The sequence below is a fragment of the Gopherus evgoodei genome, chromosome 2, assembly GCF_007399415.2.
Source record: "Gopherus evgoodei ecotype Sinaloan lineage chromosome 2, rGopEvg1_v1.p, whole genome shotgun sequence".
Taxonomy (NCBI): Eukaryota; Metazoa; Chordata; order Testudines; family Testudinidae; genus Gopherus; species Gopherus evgoodei.
In genome coordinates, this window is record NC_044323.1 from 218,984,533 (window position 1) to 219,001,481 (window position 16,949).

The 16,949-nt window shown below is 39.9% G+C and overlaps 1 pseudogene; it reads right to left on the bottom strand.

Moving 5' to 3' along the window:
• Nucleotides 1-3,743: 3,743 nt before the first annotated feature.
• Nucleotides 3,744-16,949, bottom strand: part of LOC115646750 — a 74,557-nt pseudogene continuing 61,351 nt past the window's right edge.

The window sequence follows — 16,949 nt, forward strand, 5'->3', positions numbered from 1 at the left end:
CAGGATTTGAGGGAGGGAAAAAGAAACGTATAAGTAGCACACAACTTTCCCCTGAACTGAGTGCAAATCACTGGACCCAAGGATTGTCCCTGCAGAGAGAGAGAGAGACAGTGTGTGTGTGCATATAAACAGCCATTCAGCAGGCCATATATTTACATACACAAGTCATAATTCTGCTTTATGTAGAGAAGAGTCTATGTAGATGGTTTAAACATGATTAACAAAATTGTTATTGGAACCATAACTTTCATAATTCCTGACTTTTAAAAAACAATTGTGTAACCTTCAGTGTTCCATTAATGTAGGTTTTGCATTTAAAGTTTAAGTAAGAGGTATATAGAAGTGGGCGCGTATGCGATAAAATAGTGCTAGGTAGCAGGAAAATAATGTCATTCTGCAAACAAACAGAACTGAAACTAATCCAAGCTGAACTAGTCAAGTACAATTTGTCTCAAAATCTGATGTAGGCCTCAAAATGAACCAAGACGATGTCTTGGTCTGGCATATGATGTGCAACTGTGAAGTTAAACAGAACGAGGGGGAATAAGTCCCTATTCTGTAGGCACTGGAGATGCTGACAGTTTTGAGGAGAATTACATCTTGCTGATTTATAAACTGACTGAACAGCTTGTGGTGTTTAGATGTTGCTTGTGATTATTAGAACTGGGAGCACTGGCTGCTGAGAGTCTGAAAGGACAGGAAACAGGAAGGAAGTGGGAGGAGTTGAGGAGACTGAATGAGAGTTACAGAGAGTGCAGAAGTGCTTGGTAGAGAGGTTTCCACTTTAAAAATAAAATCCTGTTGAAGTTTATTAGTACCTTGCCTGGCTGATGCAACACAGCTTCAAACAGTTTAGTTTTGTAAGATGAGAAGCCATCTGGTATGCAACTAAACAAGTGAATGTTACCAAAGCAAACAGATTTGATATGTATATTTCACCAGGGGCTACCAAAGATCACTGTATAGATTCAAAGATTCCAAGGACATTGCGATCATCCAACCTGATCTCCTCTATGACAGAAGACATAGAACTTCCCTCCAAATAATTCCTAAAGTGTATATTTTAGAAAAACATCCTATCTTGATGTAAAAATTGGCAGTGATGTAGAGTCCAACACAACCCTTTGTAAATGTGACCAGGATCCATAATTAGTTTAGGGCCTCATCCTATTCCACTTGAAGTCAATGGCAGAACTTCCCTTAACCTCAGTGATGCTAATCAAAACTTCAGTTTTAATTTGCACATCCTTCAAAAAACAATACAGCTCATTTAGAGTGCATGGTTCTTAAAGAGGTGTGGTGTTTTAGCCGCACACAAGCTTTTTCTCTAATACATTCTAAATGTTTTAGACTCTGCAACAAACAGCTACTCAGGTGGAATTTTAAAATCTCTGCAACTACCAGGAACTAGCAAAAACATCAAAAGCATCATGCACATGGGAATAGATGGAGGATGAAGGGGGAGACAGTTTAAGTAGAGGGCAAGCAGCCACACTATAGGTCCCAAGTAAACGAGCTGTATACTATCTGTTGCAATAACATCCATTTAAATAGCGGCTTACTCAGAATTTCAGGGGGGAATACAGTCTGGAAACCATCAAAATACAACACCAAAACCAAACTCAAGATTTAATCAGATCTGTGTACTTTCGACATTACTTTATAGTGCAGAATGCTGGGGAATGAGAAAGTATGACATGTCTAAACTGTTGTCAGTCCATACAACCTGCCTCAGAAAAATCCTCTCTATCTTTTGGCCCTGTACAATCTCAAACTAAGATCTATTGACACAGTGCAGCCATGAGGATTTGAGTACCATCATTGCCAGGAGGCGTTGGAGATGGATCAATTATGTGCTTCCACTGGAAACTGATTTCATCATCAGAGTAGCAATAAGATGGACACCTGAAAGCAAGTGAAAACGAGGCCACCTGAAAACAACATGGTGAAGAGCTGTGGAAGCCAAGCTGGGGGAGTCATTGAAAGACTTGCCATAAACAAACAGGAGTGGAAGAGCTTCATCACTGCCCTAAACGTTAGAGGCATAATGGGAACATGACGATGATTACTCAGAATCACTGGTAGAGTTTAAATGGTTAGGTCACTGGCATTCAAGTATGCAGCCACCACAGAAACTTTAACGAAACGTGCTGGTGCCACGTGGTTATCTATAGAACTAAACACCTGCAGTTTATTTCATTGATGGTTTGGGTGGTGTCTCTTGAAGAATGTAAGACTAACTACTTGGATTGCAAGTTCTTAGGGACAGAGACTGCAGCTTTGTGTATGTTTATACAGAACCTAGCACAATTCAGCATCAATCCTGAGATAGGCCTCTGAGCACCACTGCAATATAAATATTAAGTAATGATGGCTGCATACTTGAACCACAGGACTGTGGCCTGACCAAGATGGTAGCCTGGCACTGTCAGGGTGCCCTCTGCTTCCATGACAGGAAATAATATAGCACTTCTTGTTGACTGAGCGTGAACTGGTGTGGCAGTATAGAAAAAAGGGTGGTGGTGGTGTTAGGTGACCCAACCTCCTCCCCAGCCCACTACACTCACTAGTAGGGGTGTCAGTAGGGTTGCCAACAGTCCCTTATTACAAGTGATGTCCCTTATTTTTTTTATCTCTGTACAACAAGATCAGGAGTTGCTGAGTGCTGCAAAAAGCAGCAAGAAATACCCCTGGTGAATGTAAGTGAGTCATGCTTATTAATAAATAATAATAATAATAATAATAATAATAATTAGTAGGATGAGAGGTGGGGCATGAGGTGCTAAGAAAAAAGTCCCTTACTTTTGAAATACAATGTTGGCAACCCTAGGTTTTAGAAGTCCCTTCTTTTTTTGCTCTCTCTCCTATCTCCGGAAAAACAAAAACCACAACACCAGGGTCAAGCGAGTGAACATCATAACTTCTGCAGCTGCACAACCCTGACAGAGATCTATAATGTGTTGCAAAATGGAGCACCACTGAGGAGGAAGGATAACAAGAAAGGAGGAGATAAGAGAGACTGGAAACAAACACAAAGAAAAAACTGTGTGTATTTCTATCCACTAAGACTAAGATTGTAAACCAAAGAGAAAACCCTGGCATCATAGGCACCAGATCTTCAGCTGGTGTAAAACTGTGCAGCTTCATCAATATCAGTGCAAAGCTGCACTGATTTACACCATCTGATATTCATAGATCCTAAGGCCAGAAGAGATCATTATGATCATCTGGTCTTACTTCCTGTATCAGACATGCCATAGAACTTCCCCAAAGTAATTCCTGTTTGAACTAAAGAATATCTTTTAAAAAGTAATCCAATCTTGATTTGAAGATTTACAGTGATGAAGACTCCACCATAATCCTTGGTAAGAGGGTTAATTATCCTCGTAAAAAACTTACTCTTTATTTCCCTATCTAAATTTATCTAGATTCAACTTCTAGCCTTTGGATCGTGTTATACCTTTTTCTGATAGATTGAAGAGCCCATTTTCAAATTTCTGTTCCCCACATTGGTACTTATAGACTATGATCAGGTTACGCCTTAACCATCTCTTTGTTAAGTTAAATAGATTGAGCTCCTTAAATCTATCACTATAAGGCATATTTGTCAATCCTTTAATAATTCACATGGCTCTTTGCTGAACCCTTTCCAATTTATCAACATCCTTCTTGAATTGTGGGTACCAGACGGGACACAGTATTTCAGCAGTGGTCACACTGGTGTCAAAAACAGAAGTAAAATAACTTCTCTACTCCAGCTTGACATTTGTCTGTTTATGCATCCAAGGATGCTTTTGGTCACAGCTTTGTACTGGGAGTTCATTTTCAGCTGATTATCTACCATAACCCCCCAAAAACGTTGAGTCACTGCTCCCCAGAATAGAGTTCTCCATCTGTAAGTATGGCATGCATTCTTTGTTCCTAGATGAGTACATTTACATTTGGCTGTATTAAAACTCATATTGTTTGCTTGAGCCCAGCTTACCAAATTATCCAGATTCTCACCTTTTTCTTCACTCCAGTTATTCCAAGGTCCTTATTAGAAAACTGGGACTATTATTTTGACATTTCTGGGTCAAATTCCTGCCAGTTACACCAGTGTAAATATGGAGTATATCTGTTTAAAAATCAAAGTTACTCTGATTTTACTCCAGCATAAATTGGAGCAAAAGCTGCCTCTTTGTCTCTTCATGGTAAGGAACAACATTATCTGTTAGTTAAATTTGTTAGTCTCTAAGGTGCCACAAGTACTTCTGTTCTTTTTGCGGATACAGACTAACACGGCTGCTACTCTGAAACCTAACAATATCTTTGCTACCAACATTGAAAGCAGTATACATGATTATTCTCCAGGGCTTTTTGGAAAATACGCATTTCATACAGCATCTACCTTTTAATTTCTGTTACAGTTAGAACAGCATGAGGTTGTCTTTTTAAAATTCTTATATGCATTATGCTATTTGTCTTGAGTGTACAGAATGTAAAACATACAACTTTTAGAAAGAACAACAACACCTCACAGAAATGTCTTCATAGTACCCAGGGGTCTGTTTTCTTGAAAACAAAGTAAACAAGAGCTCCAAAACTCAAAGTGGGAAGGAGATTAATTGCAATAGTACTGTTTGAATACAGTTAGCACAAGATACTTACTGAAGTCTGCATTGTGAGAGTCAAACATCCTTTTTAACAAGTTCATGCTCCATTAGGCATTCTATCAAAGGACATGTGAGGGAATCAGGAAAACTGTATAGAAAATGGGCAGTGGGTGGGCTGTTTAGAAAAGGTTACATTCAGAAATCTGGTACCATTACTTTATTGTTTCTTAAATGAAACCCTCCAGACTCTACAGATTTGCAAATCTGCTGCGTGCAGGTATTGTTTCCAAGGTGATTTCAAAGTTATCATTTTGGGTGCTTTTTTCTCCTTGAACAACCACCTTTACAGATTTCTTGGCATCCTGCTTCCGTTTTGCTTGGAGACTACTCTCCAAAGACATACGTTCTTGAGGAGTATATTCCATAGTGCCTAACCTCTTCTGGCAGCATTTTGGATAGTTCTTAAAGCATTCAAAAGTATCATTGCACTTTTCACAAGGGAAGTAAGAACATCCTTCTACAGTCTGCACTGAGTTACAGCTGGACTCATTTCTCCCTTTAAATGATTTCAGGCTGATTTCCAGAACTGACCTGTAACTGCAGCTCTGTAGGGCCTTGAGGCAAAAACAAGTCCTGATGCATAATTGCTGGAGAACTCTGAAATCTTTGGCAAGGGTGCTTCGGAAATTGGGCTTCAGAAGAAGATAGGTAACTGGGTTGTAGAGTGTTGAGGACTTTGCAAAGACAGCTGGCACAGCAAAGGCTAGTGGAGGAATCCTTTCTATGGATCCAAAGGCTGCCCACATGGCTATGATGGCATAGGGGCTCCAGGCAGCAAAAAATCCAATGCATATAGCAATGCTCATCTTGCAATGAAAGGAAAGAGGAAAGAAGTGGTGTTAGCTAAAACAGCATACGTGAGAAACATACATACAAACTAGTGTGGGCATAAGACATTATCATGATTAATGCATCTGCTGAAGTGTCTCTCTATGCCTTCCTCATTTTTCATCTTGTCTACTCTGTATATAGCTATTCTGTACTTGGATAATTGTTTCAGATAAGATGCATACCAGGCTCCATTGTATCTGGAGCTTTTTGAGGACAGCTCTACCATCTTAATCCTATCTGTTTCTCACGTCACAGAAGGGCAAACATTGCCCTTGTAAACACCTGAGGAAAAATGCAAAATCAGAAGAAATTCTCTTCTGAGCATCAACAATAGATTTTTCTATTTCCTAGCCCAAATAATTGGTTTATATTGACTTTACTCTGTGCACCATTCCTTTAGAGAGAAAGGAAAGTTAAACTAACCTGTAATAAATCTATAAAACTTAATCTGTGGTGACTCATCTCATCACCAGTATCCAGAATAAAGAATTCTATGGAAGTTGCACACAGGCAACTGATGGATTAGTCTGGCTTTTAAAAAATACATTTAATATTTTTAAAGCAGTTAAAATATTTAAACCAGCAGCTGACTCGAATGAATTCATATGAACTGCTGTTGCACAGCTAATTCATGAAGTTTTGACAGCTGGTTTTAAAAAACGTTGGGGAAAAAACCCACCATTTAAAGAAGTGTATATGTATAAAGCAAAAATATGAGAGTAAATACCAGAACTGGAATACAAACACCAAAAGCCAGAAATCCCAGACATATTGTAAACTTTCATTCACATAGAGAGACCATAATCTACTCTGAATCATTCTGAGCTTCATTCAGAATAAACTGTACTGAACACTTAAAAAGATATGTACAAACAAGAATACTCTCAGATAAATGTCAGATTTCTGAATGAGTTGCATGAGCTCTGAATTGGTCAAGAGTTGCAATTCAAAATGAGAAATGATGAAGAAGATCCATTTCACCTAAAGCAGTGTCAGGTCAAAGTGTGTTTTGGCAATGAATGCACTCTTGTTTCCAAAAGCCTATTGTGCTCTGTGCCTGTAGTGGTAACTAGTTCATATGGCTTTAAAATTCAACCATTCCACCAGGCAGGGTCAGGCTACAAACTCTCAGCTGCCAAAAGCATGTTTATATTCACATGTTCCATTGGTTTATGTAACGGCGATACTGAGAAAGGCCTTCTGAGCCCAGAATAAAACCAACATGTGAACAAGCTGTGCAGTGCAATCTATTTTAAAACAAGCAGCTCTCTCCCAAGATTTTAATTAGTCTCGCCCTAAATTTGCAAATTTCAGGAACTGTAGGATAATTAAGTACAACATCCTCAGGAGAAAGATCAGTCTAAAAGACACTAAGCATTAGAAATGGGGATGTAAAACAAAAACTGAGGGAGCTAGTCAAAAAAATATCCTTTAAGTCAAAGATGAAATTAAAATCCAGAAAAACTCAGCGTGGAGGCATACCACAGGATAACAGAACCACAAGAGGCATGCATCCTTAAAACATTAAAGAACTTAGAAAAGCAGAGGAAAATACTACAGTTAAATTGCACAGTTTAACACACTCCTGGAAGGCTGTTAGCTCCTACACTGATAGGGGTACTAAAAGATTCTGAATAGGTTATTCCAGCCAACCCTTTTCAAAAAATGGAAATCCAACCCAGTGAAACTAACAAAGGAGCACAAATTATGGAGGTTGTAGCCTTTCCTTAAATTGAATGGATAGTTCTGTGTTAAATCACAGTATTCCTGATGAATATTAGGTATTTAAACAAGGTAAGGCTATAATGCAAAGCCTACAGGTTAAGGCCTGTAAGATTTCAGCTTAGCCATACTAGGCGTCAAGAGGTGCTATGGTTTAACACAGCACTACCATTTAAGATAAGGAAAGGCTACAATGTTAAAATGTAATTAGGACTAAGAGAAAATCTGAAGAGCGAATAGCCAAAGATAAAAACAAATAGCAAGAAATTATTTAAGTATATCAGGACCAGGGTTTATAGGGCACAATGAAGGAGAATAAGGACATTGAAGAGAAGCTGAATTATTTGATTGCGTCAGTCCTCACAGCAGAGAATGCTGGAGACATACTTGTCTTAGACCTGCTCTTTTGAGCAATGGAGGAGGCACATTCAAAAATTGAGGTGTTAAAAGTGTTGGTCCTGGAGCAAATTCATACATTTAGAGATTCATGGATTTCATAGCCAGAAGGAACAATTGTAATCATCTAGTCTGACCTCGTGTATAAGACAGGCCATAGAGTTCTCCAAAATAATTCCTAGAGGAGATCTTTTAGCAAAACATCCAGTCTTGATTTTAAAATGATCAGTGTTGGAGAATCTACCACAATCCTTACTAAATTGTTCCAAAAAAATTGAAGGGCAATGAATCGTGAGGACTAGATGGAATTAATCCAAGCATTCCGAAGGATTTTAAGAATGAATAAAAATATGCCATCTTTCATTAAAATTAGCCTACTGGAGGACTGTGTGGTATCAAATGTCATACCCATATCTATTTTTTTTAAATGGTAGTATGCATGATCCTGAGAATTACAGATCAGTGAGTCTGTAAACTGGTTGAAAAGATAGCTAACCACAGAATTATAAAACGTAGATGAACGTGATTCATAGACTGTCATAAACAGACAGCTAAGGGTTAATGTCTTTCACCTGAAGCACCTGACCAGAGGACCAATCAGGAAACTGGATTTTTTTTTCAACTCTGGGTGGAGGGAAGTTTGTGTCTGAGTCTTTGTCTGTCTGCCTGCTTTTCTCTCAGCTTTGAGAAGTGATTTCAGTTTTCTAATCTTCTGTTTCCAAGTTGTAAGGACAAAGAGATCAAATAGTAAGTTATATGGTTTCTTTTCTTTGGTATTTACATGTCTATAGTTGCTGGAGTGCTTTGATTTGTATTCTTTTTAAATAAGGCTGTTTATTCAATATTCTTTTAAGCAATTGACCCTGTATTTGTCACCTTAATACAGAGAGACCATTTTTATGTATTTTTCTTTCTTTTTATATAAAGCTTTTTTTATATAAAGCTTTCTTTTTGAGACCTGTTGGAGTTTTTCTTTACTGGGAAACTTCAGGGAAATTGAGTCTGTACTCACCAGGGAACTGGTGGGAGGAAGAAGTCAGAGGGAGATCTGTGTGTGTTAGATTTATTCGCCTGACTTTGCATACCCTCTGGGTGAGGGGGGAAATAGAGATTAACTCTCGGTAATTCTGTTCTCCAGGACTGGAAAACGGGGAGGGGGGAGTCCCTCTGTTTAGATTCACAGAGTTTGCTTCTGTGTAGCTCTCCAGGAGCACCTGGAGGGGGGAAGGGAAAAAGGATTATTTCCCTTTGTTATGAGACTCAAGGGATTTGGGTCTTGGGGTCCCCAGGGAAGGGTTTTGGGGGGACCAGAGTGCCCCAAAACACTCTAATTTTTTGGGTGGTGGCAGCCGTACCAGGTCCAAGCTGGTAACTAAGCTTGGAGGTTTTCATGCTAACCCCCATATTTTGGACGCTAAGGTCCAAATCTGGGACTAGGTTATGACATAGACTCAAACTTCAAGGCCAGAAGAGACCATCATGATCATCTGGTCTGATCTCCTGCACACCACAGGTCACATAACCTCACCCACCCACTCCTGTAATAGACCCATAGCCTCCGGCTGAGTTACTGAAGTCCTCAAATTTACATACTTCAAGTTACAAAAAAATCTACCAAATTACACTTGTTTAAACCCACAAGTGACCCATGCCCCATGCTGCAGAGGAAGGTGAAAAACCCCCAAGGTCTCTGCCAATCTGATTTGAGGGAAAATTCCTTCTTGACCCAAAATATGGCTTTCAGTTAGACCCCAAGCACATGCACAAGACCCACCAGCCAGACATCTGTGAAAGAATTCTCTGTAGTGACTCAGAATCCTTCCCACCTAGTGTCCCATCACTAGCTCTTGAAAGTGATTGACAATGAGCAATGAACATGGAAAAATCATATATCACTAATTACTAACATTCTTTGATCCTCAAAAAAATTGAGGAAATCGGATGTCAGAGATCTGTCCCCCCATTGGATGCTACATGAAAAGCGCAGACACACGAGTCCAGTCCTTCCATCAGAAGCATTTGATGTCAGCTTAGCAATGACTGGCTCTCAGCCCACCAGCCAAGGCCTTCTGACTATTTCTCCCCATTTCAGAGTCCCAAGTGAAACAGACAAATAATCCAAAATTAGCAAGAGAGATTAAACCAAAGGATGAAGAAGAAAAAAAAAGCCTATGGTCAGTTCTAGCCAAGATATTTGGCATCTCTTTCTTTAGAGGGGCCTGGATGGGCTATAGTCCACTCCAAAGTTCTTTGGGTCTTCAGCACAAGTATTAGGATACAATCTCTTCCCCTTTTTTAGCACAGGGGATTTGTCTTCACTTTCTGTGAGGGCAGAGTCTCTGCTAACTCCCAGGCTCTTCCAGCTGCTTTCCTAGGGCGCCCTTCAACAACCTGCTCTCTTTCCCAGGCTGCCCACTACTGAATGGAGTCTCCTCCTTTTAAATGCCTTCTCCATTCCTGACATGACATGCAGGTGCAGCAAGGTGCAGCTACTCCAGCCCAAAGTAGCTCCTGAACCCTTTCCATGTCATTGCTGGGTTTACACACCCCATCACAAAGGGTAACTGGGTGACATGGACTTTTCAAAAAGACTTTAACAAAGAGACTATCGAAAAAATGTCATTGTGGGGTGAGATTGGATTGTAATGGATTAGAAACTAGCAGAGACAACATGAAGAGCGGGAATAAATGGTCATGGTAAAAGATTAACAGTGGATTGTCTGTATTTCCATGCTAGAATTGATGATGTTTAGAACATTCTTAAATGATCTGAAAAAATGGAATTAAACAATGAAGTGACAACAGGTGCAGGTGGTACAAAATTAATCAAGACTCAGCGGGATCCAACAGGACTAAGACGAATTGGCATCAAGGTAGCAGATGTGAATTATTTTGCATTTGTCAAAAATGAACTACATTTGGAGAAATAATCTGAACTACTCATACTGAAAAACAAATATTGCAGCGCTCTCAATCAGCTGTAACCACTCAGAGGAAAGATCTAAGTGTCACTGCGTGCCAGCTCAATGCAATGCACTGTTTGCACTGGTGCAAAATAGGACTAGCATCAATGTGACCTGGGCAAATTGCAGCAGTGCAAGCCCCCTCTAATTGCAGTGTATGTACCCGCAAGGGTTGCACTGGTGTGCCTCCACTGGTGAAAATACACCAATACACAACTCCTTCCCCCAAAAAACTCCTCACCCCTCACCACCACCACATTCCAGTATAGACACGACCAAAAAATTGATTCAGAAGGTTACAAAAGCATGGTGGAAGCCATTTACAAGATCAAATTGTGCAAATGTTTGAGTGGCAAAGGCTGATTTCACCAAAATCTAGTGTGTAAAGCAAGCACCTTGATCATTTATTACACAACACAGCTATATAAGTGCCCCTAAAAGAATAAGAGATGTTAAATTGGATTAAGCCATAGTTAATCAAGTCTTTATGTATTTAATTTTTATTTAGTAGACCTTTGGATTCCAGGTGTTTGTGTCCTAAAGACACATTGATCAAATGTAGAATTGTAGGAACAATTATGACTACTCTTCAAATCAATCTATTCAATAGGGATGGATACTCTCAGCTTTATGGGCTTATCTTTTAAAGCCAACTGTACTTGACTGGTATGTTTGTTAGCATTCACAATTTTATCAGATCCCCAATATTATATTTAGTGTATAACCTTTTCTCAACCAAAAACATTTTGAATAGGATACAAGATTCTGGACTTTCACATTTGGGTTCCAAAGAAACATTTTAGGTAGTAAAAGGACAGACCATTTGTCTTTGACTAGAAAAATAGCGTTTGACCAGAATATGCTGGTTATTTAGAAATCTATGTTTCTCTTTATCCAGAAATCATCGTTCAGCCTAAGTGATTTGTTAATAATTTTTGTATATTCCTTTTACTCACATATCAGCTATATACACCACAGAGAAGTAATTGTAAGTGGGTGTAACTTTCACATCAATATGGGGAGATCTGATGGGTCATCTAACCCATCCTCCCTCTCTCCACCCCACCCCCAGGATGTGATTGATTTAATTATTGTTAAACCATTCTTGATAGATGGATGTCATTTCTGGCCTTGAACATCTTCTGGTAAAGGTGATACCATCTCCCTTGGCAAATTGTGCACTCATCTATCCAATGAAAGCCCAGGCAGGACATTAAAATCAAGCAGGAACAAACTTTGTGACCTTCTGATAATCTAACTGCGGGCTTTGGGCCAACTGTTCCACACACTAAAATGAGAAAGATAATGATTTCTCTAACTTTAGACTCAGGCTGTAATTCAGCATTGCTGAAACTGCAATAGCAGCAACTATGAGGACACTAATCCAGAATGAGTCACAGAGAAATACAACTCTGGATGAGGGACAGTTTGAAGACGTGACATTCATAAACTTAACAAAAAATGTATAAATAATTTTTTCGATTGATAAGATGTCCTATCTAAGTAATGAAATCATTCCATAAGGTAATAAATAACTCCCTGAGGTTTGTAAAAAGTATCAAGAACCTAAGGCCTGATCCAAAGCCCACTGGAGTCAATGGAAAGATGACTTCTACTGACTCCAGTGGCCGTTAGCTCAAACCTCTATCTACTATGGGCCCACTACTGAAGAACAAGGATTAAAAATCAAACAACATTAACAATGGTTATCTTCCAATGACTGCAAGCATTTGTGGGAAATTATCATTAATTTTTATTAAATTAACACTTATCAAATCAGTGTCCCACTTTCACAGGTGTTCTACAGACATAGTAAAGACAACCTCTGCCTGCAAAAGCTTAAAAGTAGTTGAAAATAAGACATAAGCAGATGAAAGAAACAAAATGTAAAACTGTATATAGCGCAGAATTATTTTATGTATTTGTACAGAGGCAGTGACTAGAAGCTCCAGCAAGAATTGAGGTCCCATTGTGCTAGCTACAATACACACACAATGAAATGTCAGTTCCTGCACCAAACCGTTACGTTGAGAGAGAGAGAGAGAGAGAGAGATCCAAATGGCGGTATTTCCAAATATCTAGTGCTCACCCAGATTTAGCTAGTTATTCCTCAGTGAATGATACAGTTTGTAAAATCTCTCTCAAATAGCATGCTGTTAGGACTCAAAAGAATACAAATGTAAAGTAATGATAATAATTTCCTATGTAGTGCTGGCAGAGGCAATACATTTTGGTGGGGGCATGCAGGGTCATGTCCCACCTCAGATTTAACTGCTTGGCTTGTATTGAGCATGCTCACACAGACTGAGCATGCTCAGTAACATTTGCTGAAGCTTCTGCCCTCACTCTGCCCTTACTTGTGCTCCCCTCTCCCAACTCTTGGCAGATACAGGTCATCTCTCAGTGCTGGAATATATTCATCCTTGCCCTGCCTGTGAGTTTGGCCACTACTGTACAGTAGGGTCTGAACAATACAGCTTGGCTTGGAGGCAGATTTTACAAACAAACAAAAACCACTCTGTGCCTAAATAAATCACATACCTAGGCATTTTTCTACATACTATCCCTTTCCTATCTCATCCTACAAATGATCAACATGCAAAACTCCTTTGTGTGTGTGTGTGTGTGTGTGTGTGTGTGTGTGTGTGTGTGTGTGTGTGTGTGTGTGTGTGTGTGTGTGTGTAAAAACAAGCACTTTTTGCACAAAAATTTTCATAGGCATAAAATTCTTCACAGAAGTTATTGCTCTAGCAAAGTTGTACGAATGCAAATAGAGGCTATGTTGAGGTTCCTGCACAGGTGTTTTAGATAAATAATATCCACATACCATGCTGGTTAAGTAAATATGGAGGAGTCTGGAGGAGAGAACAATTAAAGAGTGATAAGAGGATGAATCAGATCATAGAAGATTTTTTGCATTGTATTTCTTGTTAGTTACTATTTTATTGGGGGGGAGGTTAATGTCAGGCAACAGAGTGGGTGTAGTTAGTACTGCACAGGAGTTTACTGGCAGAAATCTAGCTGGAAGAATAAAAGAGGATGCAGGGAACTATAGACCAGTTAGCCTGACATCAATCCCAGGTAAAATAATAGAACAGTTAATTCTCAATCAGCAAAGAATTAGAGGTTAAAATATAATGGAAGTCTGATAACATGGCTTCATGGAAGGTAGGTTTTATCAAACAAACCTGTTTTTTTTTCCTTCTTTTCTTTACAAGATATCGGGTCTGGTCAATGAAGCCAACTATGTTAATATAGTATCTAGGGATTTCTCCAAGGCATTTGACTTAGTATCAATGACATCTTGATTGAAAACACTTCTTAGGTATATATTAGATGAATTAAAAACTGGTTCACTGACAGATCTCAAAATGTAATTGTTAATGGGGAGACATCACTAAGCAGGGTTGTTTCTAGTGAGATCTCTCAGGGATTGGTTCTTGGTCCAATGCCAATTTTTTTATCAATAATATATGATCATATAAAATCTTTGCTGGTACAGTTTGCAGATGACACAGATTGCTGGATAGTAATGAGGAGGTTAGGTTATTGTTCCAGGGTGATCTGAATTGCCTGGTTAAAATAGTTACTGTACAATCCAACAAAATCCATGTTAATACAGCCAAATACAAGGGAATACATCTGAGAAGAAAGAATGAAGGCTATACCTACAGGATGGGAGATTTTCTTGGAAAGCAATGGCTCAGAAAATGATTTAGAGAGTCTCTGCCAGGACCTGCCTCCATGGTGCCCCCTTCTGGCCCAATGGGCACTCCTCAGACTACTGCAGGGTTTCCATTGGTCAGTTGCCACCTCTAAGGTGTTTGGTGCAGTGGTGTTTTAGTCCTTCGACTCAGGCACACTTGTGTCCCACCCCTTCCAGGTGTTAAAATGCAAAAATAAAAGGAATCCTAAAACTCAAAATAGGGTCAATCCAAGGACACTTCAGCAGAACCCCACTCTTTTGTACAGGGTTTGTCTTCATGCAGCCAGTCCTTTGATCAGTCTCCATGGGCCTGGTTGTTCCATCCACCAGGAGGTTGGTCCAGGCAGCAAGTGGTCTCAGACTCTTGGCTGAAATCAGACTTCTCTCACCAAAGGAGAAGTGGAGCTCTGTTCTCCATCCTGGTCAGCCCCAAACTGAGCTGGGCCTTCTCCATAACTCTCCTCTCCACATCTGTTACCAGTGTAGCAGGACAGGGCCAGTTGGGTCCACAGGCCCTCATTAATCTCCTCCTGCCAGTGTCATTATAGATAACTGCCTGAACATGAGCTCTCAGTGCAATGCTGCAGCAAAAAGAGGCCCGTGTGGTCCTTAGTTGTCATAAAAAGGGAATATCAAGTAGGGAAGTGGTCTTGCCTCTGTACACAGCATTGGTAAGGCCACTCCTAGAATACTCATGTCCAGTTCTGGTGTCCCCACTTCAAGAAATATGTGGAAACGTTGGCGCGAATTCAAACGAGGGGCTGTAAATAAAGCTTTACAATGTGAGGCTTAAAGAGCTCTGTCTATTCAGCTTATCTAAGAGTAAGTCAAGAGGTGACCTGATCATAGAAACATACAATATCAGGTTTGGAAAGGACCTCAGGAGGTCATCTAGTCCCACCCCCTGCTCAAAGCAGGACCAACTCCAACTAAATCATCCCAGCCAGGGCTTTGTCAAGCCTGAGCATAAGAACCTCTATGGAAGGAGATTCCACCACCTCCCTAGGTAACCCATTCCAGTGCTTCACCACTCTCCAAGTGAAAAAGCTTTTCCTAATATCCAATCCAAACTTCCCCCATTGCAACTTAAGACCATTACTCCTTGCTCTGTCATCTGCTACCACTGAGAACACTCTAGATTCCATCCTCTTTGGAACCCCCTTTCAGGTAGTTGAAAGCAGCTATCAAATTCCCCCTCTTTCTTCTCTTCTGCAGACTAAACAATCCCAGTTCCCTCAGCCTCTCCTCATAAGTCATGTGCTCCAGCCCCCTAATCATTTTTGTTGCCCTCCGCTGGACTCTTTCCAATTTTTCCACAGCCTTCTTGTAGTGTGGGGCCCAAAACTGGACACAGTACTCCAGATGAGGCCTCACCAATGTAGAACAGAGGGGAATGATCACATCCCTCGATCTGCTGGCAACACCCCTACTTAAACAGCACAAAATGCCATTAGCCTTCTTGGCAACAAGGGCACACTGTTGACTCATATCCAGCTTCTCATCCACTGTAACTCCTAGGTCCTTTTCTGCAGAACTGCTTCCTAGCCATTCGGTCCCTAGTCTGTAACAGTGAATGGGATTCTTCTGTCCTAAGTGCAGGCCTCTGCACTTGTCCTTGTTGAACTTCACCAGGTTTCTTTTGGCCCAGTTCTCTGATCACTGTGTGTAGATACTTACACATGGAAAAGATGTCTGAGGCTTTTCAATCTAGCAGGCACAGGCATAACAAGATCCAATGGCTGGAAGTTGAGGTTAGATAAACTCAACCTTGAAATAAGACAATTTCCTAGCAGTGAGTGTAATTAAATGCAGGAGCAGCTTACCAGGGGATGTGATTGATTCACCATCACTTGGAGTCTTTAGATACCTTTCTAAAGAATATACTTTAATCTGGCTTCTGGGAAAAATTCTACAACTTGCATAGACAGATCAAACTAGACTATCGTAGTGGTCCTTTCTGGCCTTAGAGTCTATGTGTCTGTGAATAAGAATTAAGTTTTGAAGAGGTAACTGAAGGAAAACTTTAACAGACTGCAATGAAAACTTTGAAGGAAGGAGTATGAACTGCAGGATTAAGCTTTTATATCTCAGAGGTGTGGAGAAAAGAAAAGGAGAGACTGTTTTTCCAGCTGCACAATTAAAGATACCTGCACATGGAAGCCCAAATCCTCAGATGTTATAAATTGGTGTAGTCCCATGGACCTCAATAGAGCTATAGTTATTTACATCATCTGAGGATCTGGTCCATAATGGTTCAAATAATGAGTGTATTACAAGTATATAGTGAATTTAATATGTTTGGATTAGAAATACTTTAAATAAATGGTGCATTATTAAATCTTGTTAAATGTGAACACTTCAGCATTTTAATTTGCCCACTCAGTCAAGATATTCCTGGCTAGTGAATTTACAACAAAAGAAAGGAAATGTTACTGCACACAGAGCAAAGTCAACCTGTAGTAATCATTGCTACATGAGACTGTCAAATCAGCTGGGGCGACTGGATAATTTTAGGACTAATAACATTTGCACAGTCTTAGAACCGTAAAATTTCACCTGTCCTGCAGGATGGTGCATCTGTTTTTACAAGATATCAAAATGATTCGATAGATTTCACTGTTTGGACCAGGAAAGCTCCTGCATGATAGAAGGAATTTTAAGGCTCCAAAACTGTAG